Source organism: Athene noctua, chromosome 11 (genome assembly GCF_965140245.1).
Source record: "Athene noctua chromosome 11, bAthNoc1.hap1.1, whole genome shotgun sequence".
In the NCBI taxonomy this organism is placed as follows: domain Eukaryota; kingdom Metazoa; phylum Chordata; class Aves; order Strigiformes; family Strigidae; genus Athene; species Athene noctua.
Window position 1 is genome coordinate 22817947 of NC_134047.1, and position 9406 is coordinate 22827352.

A 9406-nucleotide genomic window follows, 5' to 3' on the forward strand; every position below is an offset into this window, starting at 1 on the left:
TTTGATATAAAAGCATTGATAAATTGCAGGATCTGGGTTTAAAATACTTATATTTGGTAACTAGTGTTGCTGTTTGTATTAAGGATGAGCTGTGGATAACTTATTTTTCAGGTACCCCATCAGTCCAAATATACAGAGATAGGTTTTATCCACAATTGTTTTAAGTCCGTCTGGATGATGTTTGCTCACCCAAGGCCTTTCTTTTTACAAGTGTTCAGGCCTGTCCCATGGAGTCACCTGGCTCTCGTGGCACCCCCAAACAAACTCCTCAGCAATTTGGGAAAGGGTAAAGTGCTTGAGTATGGTTTGGTTGGGTTTTTTTTTTAATGTTTTCATTAATAAATTGAAATAGGAAAGATAAAGTAGGAGCTAAATGAGGAGCAAGCTCTTGATGACAGAGCCATTCCCTTGCCCCTGCCCAGCAGAGCCAGGCCCCCGTGTGCCTGGGGGGCTCCCGAGGTTGGGCCAGGGCTTGGTGGAGCGGTGGTGGTGGTCCTGGGGCTCCTCCCGCAGGCAGAGAGCAAACAGCAAAGCTGTGCCGAGAGGTGGAGGACTGAAAATAGATAGGACACAACCTGTGAAGAAATGTATAAGATGGTGGCAATTTCCTCCATTTTATTTAAGGTATGCAGGAAAAAATAACCAAATGGGACAAAAAGATTAATTTTAACAGTAACAAACCCTGAAAACCCTGGAGTCTCAGTGAGTTCTTGTAGGCTTCATGAAGATGTTTGGGGCAGGAGGAGTGACAAGACATGGATTAAAAAACAACCAACCTTGCTCATCGAATGCCAGCGAGTGTTTTCAGAAACCAAGGACAAGCACAAGCAGAGTGTTAGTAAGGAAACTACAGATTGTCTTAATCAGTCTTATCCTGCTCCTTTTGCTTTCCTGCAAATGTTGGTTCTCGGCAGCTGTTTTCCTTCCCTGTGATTCATCTCTGAAGCTTTATGGCTGTAAGAGGCACCTTCCCACGTCTGTCTCTTGTGCTTTTATGGGGTAGAAAATGTTTTAAGGTGAAGAAAAGGCTCTCAAAGATACTTAAAATACACTGACTTCAGCTGAGTAGCTTTCCAGAGGTAGTCACCAGATCAAGTTCACATCAGCAGCCGTACCGTGTGTTGCCAGGCTGGGCCCGGAGGAGCTGGGACATGGAGGAGCCCGGAGTGTGCTGCTCCTCCAGCATAACCTGGTCAGTGACGGGGAGCAGGTAAGGATGGAGACCAGGGTTAAACAACACACCAGTCTTAGCAAAAACCCTGAAGGAAGAGCTCCCTTTTGAGACTGCTCCTCGTCTTTATGAAGTGGAGGTTCAGATTTGCCATTGCATGGGATGTGTTTCCCTTCTAGCAGGGCTGTGGTGGGGCAGCACGTGCTGCTGCCGTGCTGTCCCTTGCTTCAAACGTGGTTTTGTCTGAGCGTGAGCAGGAAGCAATACAAGGTGTCTGGCATAGACAAACTGCCAAAATACAGATTTAACTATTTAATTTTTACTTCATAATTTTCCCCCAAAACTTCTGGGCAGTTTCTTTTTAAAGAAAAAGGCCTGTTCTCATATGCCTCATTGAAAGACATGTAAGAAGATGCTTTTGCCAGAGGTATTTCACCATGTTGGGTCCTCAGTGACTAAAAAAAGTTGAATTTCCTAATAGTGCAAATTGCTTTATTCCTCAACAGGTAACACTTCTGGCTCTTGTGGCTTTTGGCATCCAGGTTTGTGTCCTGGTCTCTGCTGGTATGGCTGGGATTCATGACTACAAATATCTAGATTCCTCTTAATTTAAAGGGATTGTATTTGCTTTTACTTTTAAAGGCTTTTGAGGTGGGGTTGTAACTCATTTCTGGGGTGCAGATACAGGCACTACCTGTTGCTATTCTGGCAGCTGGATGTACTGAAAGCCTTAAAGCTTGTTCGGAGGTCTGTGATTAAACTGGATGTTGATCATGTAGCAAGATGTTACAAACAGGTAATGTGTTATCTTCCACTCCTTTTGGGCTGAATTTAGTAGTTTCATAGGTGAGGTGAGGCTAGCAGTCAAGGGAGGGGATTCTTCCCCTCTGTTCTGCTTTCCTGAGGACCCCCCCCCCCTGCAGTGTGTGTCCAGCTCTGGGGCCCCAGCATGAGGAGGACATGGACCTGCTCGAGCGGGTCCAGAGGAGGCCACAAAAACGATCATAAAATTAATTTATCTGGTCTGTAGCTACATAATACACAAATAATAAATCTCTGACCGTGTCTGCCCCTGAAGTAGGACAAGAGGTGATACACAGGTATAGAAAGGCTGAGGGGAAATTAGTTTTACAAATATTTACAGCGAGCTTCTCCTCTTGTAAGTGGATAAAAATATTGATGACATAAAATAGTGTTACTGGAGTACGTGGAGATGTTAGAGAACAGGCAGGGCTTTTCTTGGAATGAAGAAAAAGAGAAAGATGAAAGTGTTGTGGGAGGGAAAGCAAGAAGAAATGAAACACCTCCCCTGTGAGGACAGGCTGAGAGAGTTGGGGGGTTCAGATGGAGAAGAGAAGGCTCCGGGGAGACCTTAGAGCGGCCTCCCAGGGCTGAAAGGGGCTGCAGGAACGGGGGGGGGGGGGACTCGTCATCAGGGGGGTAGGGATGGGATGAGGTGTAATGGTTTTAAACTGACAGAGGAGGGATTTAGGTGAGATCTAAGGCAGAAATTCTTCCCTGTGAGGGGGGTGAGGCCCTGGCACAGGCTGCCCAGAGAAGCTGTGGCTGCCCCCTCCCTGGAAGGGTTCAAGGCCAGGTTGGACGGGGCTTTGGGCAACCTGGGCTGGTGGAAGGTGGCCCTGCCCGGGGCAGGGGGTGGCACTGGAGGGGCTTTGAGGTCCCTTCCAACACAAACCAGTCTGTGATTCTATGAGAGAGCAGCTGTAGGTGCAGGGGTGAAGCACAGCACGGGGGTTGCTGCCCCAGGAGGATGCAATTCCCCCCCCGCTCCGCTCTTGAGACACTGGTTCGAGTCGGGCGCAGCCCCCAGCCCCGCGCCCAGCCTCGGTGCCGAGCTCCGCTTAGGCTGCGCCTGCGGCAGCGCCCGGCGGGGCTTTCGGCGTGTTTAACGCGTTTTTTCTCGCTGAAGCCCGGCCTCCGCTGGCTGGGGCTGTCGGGGTGGCCGCGGGGCCGCAGCCCCCTGTCTGCTGTCCCCGCAGCGCGGCGGGGCTCCGCTGCGGCGCGGTGCCTGCGCTCCCCGCTTCCTCCGGGAGATGGAGGCAGCGACCCGCGCCCGCACCGCCCGCGGCCTCCGCACCGGGGCTTATAGCCCGTACGAAAACGTTTAGAGACCGCTTACAGAACAAGGATACATAGCAAGGGAGACAGGTTTGGAATTAAATTGCTTTTTAATTATTTTTTTACTTTTTTTTTTTTTTTTTTTTAACCTGCGGCTGCGCTGTTGGGAACAATCTGCTGTTGTGGGGTCGCCTCGGTGTTTATATCGCAGAAACATGAGCTGAAAGGGCTTCGTCCCTCCTGTCCGACAAACAACCCGCTGCTACCCTCGACTGAAGAGAGCAGAAGCAGGTGCGGGCAGCTGCCCGGTGGGGAGAGCTGGGGCGGCGCTCAGCCATCCCCTTCGGAGCATCCCCAGGGATGCTCCGCGGCCTCCCTGGCGAGCTTTCCCTGGTTGTTAATGATGTTGGGAAAGGAGGAGCAGAGGATGCAGCGTGGTGTGGCCAAGGGGGCAGCAGAACCCCCGAGAGGCCACAGACGGGACCCGCGGGGACACCCCGTGTAGAAATGTTTGGGCAGCATTGGGGTAAACTTGCCCCTTCTGACGCTTCACCTGCTCTGCCTTCATCCGTGGCATCGGTGCAGCCAAGGGCAAAAGCTTCTGACTGGAAATAGGAGCAAGAGGCAAATTTGGAAACTTCTGATCTAGAGCAAAAACCTCAAAATCCACAAATTTTTTTTTTTTTTTTTTGAGATAAAGAGAAATATCATGAGGTCAGGTGTATATTTGTCATGATTTTCGAAGCTATTAAACTCTAGTAAAAGTGACTTAGACACCTGTATGTTGGTAAATACAACTTTGTACACGTTTACTGTTTTGATTAGGAAATTTATTGCAGTTGAATATGCCGTGATACTCCAGGGTTCAGCATCTGGAGTAAATTCTACAACAGGAAAGCTCTCATTAAATCCTGCTAGTAAGACTACAATTTAGGAATAAAAATTATTTAAGAACTTGCCTTGCCACGTTGGAAAAGCACATTATCTGGTTTGCTGAAGGGCGATGAAGAGACGCCACTGCCCTGTGTCACCGTGTCCTCTAAGGGCTGGGGTGTGTGGGGGGGAACTGTAATAACTCACTGCTCAAGACTTCTCTTAGGTGCGTGTGGTTTCTCATAGCTTAATTTATACTTACTTATATCAGAGGCTGCCTCTGCGTGAGGCACATACATTTAGTTCTGACACCAAGTATGTTTTCACTTGTGCCAGTCTTAAAATAAATGTTTTCATTGTGCTGCATCAGTGCAGATGGAGGAACAGAAAATGAACCTAGTGCTAATAATTAGCTTCAGTCAGCTAATTCCCCCCGCACCAAACCAGGAATGTATCCTTTAGGGGTTTTGCTAATTTTCTGTGCCTCATGGAAAATGATCAAACTCGACAATAGCTGAAAGAATTAATTTAAATGCAGTGGCGATGGTTGTTGGTGATGGAACGTGCCACCAGAAGGGCAAATTTGGGGAAATTAGTAACGTCACTGAAAGTTCCCAGCAAACTACTGACAAAGGCAATGTAAACTTGGTTTCAAATTAATTATTGCAAATAAACATTTGAAATGCTACAGGCCAAATTAATATTTCAGAATTCTTCACTATTTATTACTGTGCTTAATTTTCTTACTTAAATATATTTTGGGCCTAGGGCTGTTAAGAATTTAATTTTTGAGGTACTTTAATGAATTATAAAACATGTTTTAAACAGAAATGAATAACTAATAAATGCCAAAGTGATTAATTTTCTGAAACGTGGAAAGACCTTTGTATTTAATTAAAAAAATTGCCCTAAATTGTTGGAAAGTAAAAAGAAAGAAAATACAAAGTGGATCAATTGAAGTTTTGATTAACTTCCTAAATCACAAATTGACTTCACTGTGAGCATCTCCTGCATCCCCTGCATGCTGCCCCGGTTCAGTGCTGTCGAATAAAGAGTTGGTAAAATGATGCTAGTGGTGAGACTGAAAAAAAAAAAATGGACAAAAATAAATAAAAAAATTATCATAAGCTTTTTTTTTTTTTCTTCCCTAAAAGGCAGGAAAAGAAATTCCCTCTGGAGGAGACATCTGGATGGGTTGCTGGTGTAGGCTGTGTGAAAGACCAATGGTTCGAGAACTGCTCTGGGTTAAGTGAGGTGTGTTTTTACAAGGGGTTGTCTGCAGATGTGGGAGAATTAACTGTGGCTTAACGCACGGAAGCAACTCAAAAAACTGGCTTAGGTTCGCGTGTGTTACCACGTATCAGACGCCCAACTCTACCTTTAAAATATGTGACCTGTAGTAATTCGGGTGCCTTTTGGGTTACTCACACCAGTATTTGCTGCCTGATTTGCTTCTGCTTTTTGCAGGTCACCTTGCTGTGGGGGACAACTTGGGACTGAGTGTGGTAAAGTTGGATTTAATTAGCAGCACTTGCTCTGTAGTACTTACCTGATAGAGTTCCCAGCGTTTGGTTGGATCTAGGATGCTCCTGAGCCTATCTGTTAGCATTTGGCAAAATGTTTCCTATAACGCAAAGATAATTCTGTCTTGTTTTTAATGAATAGTGCTCCCTCTGCATCGCTTCCTCATGGTGCTGATGGGAAAACTGTGCTATAGGATATCTCAGACTTCAGGCTCGACTCTGTAGTTTGTTTTGGCTTGAGTCAAGCTTCCCACTGAACTCTCAGTTACTCTCGTTATGATGCATCTTTCCAGTTGGGACACATTTACCTTTTTTTATTTCTGATGAAAAAAAAAATAATATTGAAAAGCATCTCTGGAAGGTAGATTTGAAGCTGAAATATACTTTTTGGTAAACTTCTCAGCAGCGCTGAGGAAGAGCTGCTGCATGGTTCAAGTCGTGCTGTCCTTGGGGTGGTGGTGATGGAATTTAGACTCTACAGGAATTTAGACCTGTTTGTCTCCAGGCTCTAAAACAAGAGATGTCAACCTTTTCTAATGACGTTATCACTTAGGTGGGTGCATATCTATGATTTCGAGCTCTTCTTTACAGATTATATTCTTAATATTAAGCCTTGGTGGTGGTGGAACCCCTCCTGCACTGCTGGGACAAGCTCTGCACCCACCCACAGCACAGCAAACCCCAGAGCTGCAGATCTGTTAATTGAATTAGAGCCCTTCCATCCTCTGTATAAATAAGCAAGAGGGTTGGTATGGAGGAGGAGTGGATGAGAAACATTCAGTCAGTGCTTACATTTGGGGCTCCCTTGGATGTTTTTCCTTGGGGACAGCAATCAGGGGATGTGCCACAGTGGGGGCCCAGGCTCCCCCCCTACCCCGTCCAGGTACCACCATCATCAGCAAGGGTCACCCACAGAGAAAAACAAGTTTTAATTCACCCTTTTCAAACAAATCCCATCATCCAGAGAGAAGCTGTCTTACCACAGGTGCAGTCCTGGATGCTCAGCCCCCTGCCCATCTGTCCATGGGTGCCCAGTGTTTCGGGGGGATCCCTCCTGGCACCCCTCAGCTGGGCGCTGGCTCTCACAGGGCCGCTGAGCTCTGGGTGGGCACGAGCTACTCTGGTTTAGCCTGGAAAAGGTTGTGTTGGTAAATCCTTCCTCTGGCGAGATGCTTTCCAGGTGGAATGTCAGCTCCTATCGCTCCCCAGCTTTCCTCGGGGGTCACGGTGGGGAGCCAGGAGGGTGCTGAAGGTGAGGGGGACAGGGATGGGGTTCTTGGGCTTTGCTGTGTGGCTGGAGTGAAGGAGCCATGGCCGGAGGAGGTGGCCAAGGGGGATGCTGCCTGCACACACCCTCGTTTCATACTTTTCTCTGGAAGAGCCCCAAGGATTTGCCTCCGCAGCAGCCTGAGCGGTGACCAGGGTGGGTGCAGGAAGGAATCTGGTGTTGGCAGCTGTTGGGTGCGAGGCCGAAGCAGCAGCCATCTCAGTGGCCAGAGCAGGAGGTGGGTTTTTTGCCAGTGGTGGAAGCCAGCGGGTGCTGTTGGCAGGGCTGGGGCTGGTACAGCCGTGGCCTCCATACCGATAGCCACGGCGTGCTGACCGCCGGCGGCTGCGGGGGGGGGGCTGGCACCAACGTGCCCCCACCGAGGCAGCCCCTGGGTTGGAAACGCTGGTATGGTGGAGGCTGTTTGACCATCTGGGATCCCAGGATGATCCTGGTTCTGGAAGATAACTTGTTTGTTGTTATTAAACATTCCCAGGCTGCTCATATTGACCAGCAATCTCCCCTGTTTGTGCTGGGCACGACGACCCGCTCCCTTCCCTGTGGTCCTGCGAGACCAGCGTGTTTTGAGTTTGATTTTAAATCAGGGAAGCACAGTGACCCTTTTAAATACAGTAACTTTACAGATGTGTGACAGCTTTGATTAGGGTTTTGTCCCTGGCCGGCACAGCTTCAGAAACACCAGAGAAAAACTCATCCCTGGCTGTCGTATTACAGGAAAATTTGTGATATCTGAAAACGATACAGAAGATAGAGACAAGCATAGAAAAAAGAAGTTTTAATTTGCACATGACACTCTGGTCTAGACATATTTGGACGATGAAAATTTTCTTGTAGCTTTTTAAGTCAATCAGGAAAAAAAATGTTCATTCTACACATTTTTTAATGTGCTCTAAACATGTAGCAAGTCATGTTTTACTAGACTAATGCTAATGAAAGTAATACATGCATACTCTTGTAAATAGATATAACGGTGCTTAAACATATTTTGCTGACTTAAAATTACAATTTTTGCTAAACATCAGCTAAGCTGTCACTCTCTCCCACTGCAAACCCATTTAATCTGTGACAGTGTTGCCCAGGGTAGCTCAGTCCAGAGCTGAAGAGGGTTTGTGTTGTGCAGTTGATCTTTGAGTTAGTGGTTTATGGTCTGGAGAAAGCCCTAACCTGGAGAAGACACCCTATTTCCCCTTCAGCTGGGGACGGGTCAATCTGTGTGCCTGTGCTCGTCCCGCTTTGCCTTTTGAGGTTACTTTGATTTTGGGAAAGTTGCTGCTGCTGGTGGGACACTCCATCCCATGGTGTTCCTGGCACGTCAGCGACACTATTTTTTTTTGTGAGTCCCCAACCCATATGTCATATCCTTCAGATAGGGTGGTGACACAGAACTGGATACAGCCTTGCTCTGAACTCCAGCTAGCTGGCTGAACACTAGTTTAATCTATTTAAAATTGGTGTAACTAAACTTTTCCTGAAACATTATGACCCTGAGGATACATGATTTTATAAGCTCACATTTTTCTGACCATTTTAACATGTTTTCTTTTACTTAAGTGGAAAAAGATAGTTGTAAGGACAGAGAGGTTTTCCTACTTTAGCTGAGTTTTTAATTTAAATTTTGAATCTTGGGCTTGTGTAATGCTTAAAATTATATGAGCCTCATCTTGAGGTGGGGATTTATGTTCACAGCTTCCTGCACGTTGAGATGAGAATACCTATCATTAATTTTTGTGGCTTGAAGCCGAGTTTGATTTAGATGCTTTCTTCCCAAGGGACGAGACATTTTATAAAATCACCGCAGTGGTAATTGTTTGGAGTTCAGAGTGAACTAACTTAAATTTCACATGAATCAATTGTGTACTGTAAATGATTTATGCCCTAGCACATGCCTTCAAATGTCCTTACAGATTATATGGAGCTAAGAATAGGATGATTTGCTGCCAGTGACACTTTGTAGACTATTCAGCAAAAGTGTTTGCTTCCAGATCTTGTTATAGGAATGTCCTGCTCATCAATGGGGTCAATAAAGCACAAACTCCTTCCAAATTTTCCTTTCTTGAGTGTGCAGACATGCACACAGATGCATGTACATCCCAGCATCTCTTCTACAAGGAGTTACCTCCCAGCAGGTGTTGGGTTTATACCTTACAGCCACCATTCCTCCTCAGCAGAAGACACAAAACCTTTGAGAATCAGAACTGTAGATGCTTAACAAGGCTAGAGGTCTGACAAAGGTGTCCCTGCTGGCTTCCAGAGGTGTGAGCATCATGGGAGAGAAGTATTATTTGGATGCAAAGATAAAAAGCTCTATGCAATTTAGTGCTTGGGTGAAACTAGAAAGGGAAATTTAAAATAAAACATAAAACAAAATTTCTTAATGGATTAAGAGGATAAAGTTATCATAAAGGGCGTCATCAGGAAAGAAACACTAGAAAATCAGTCTAACTGTGAAATTTTGCATTTCTCGGCAAGTTT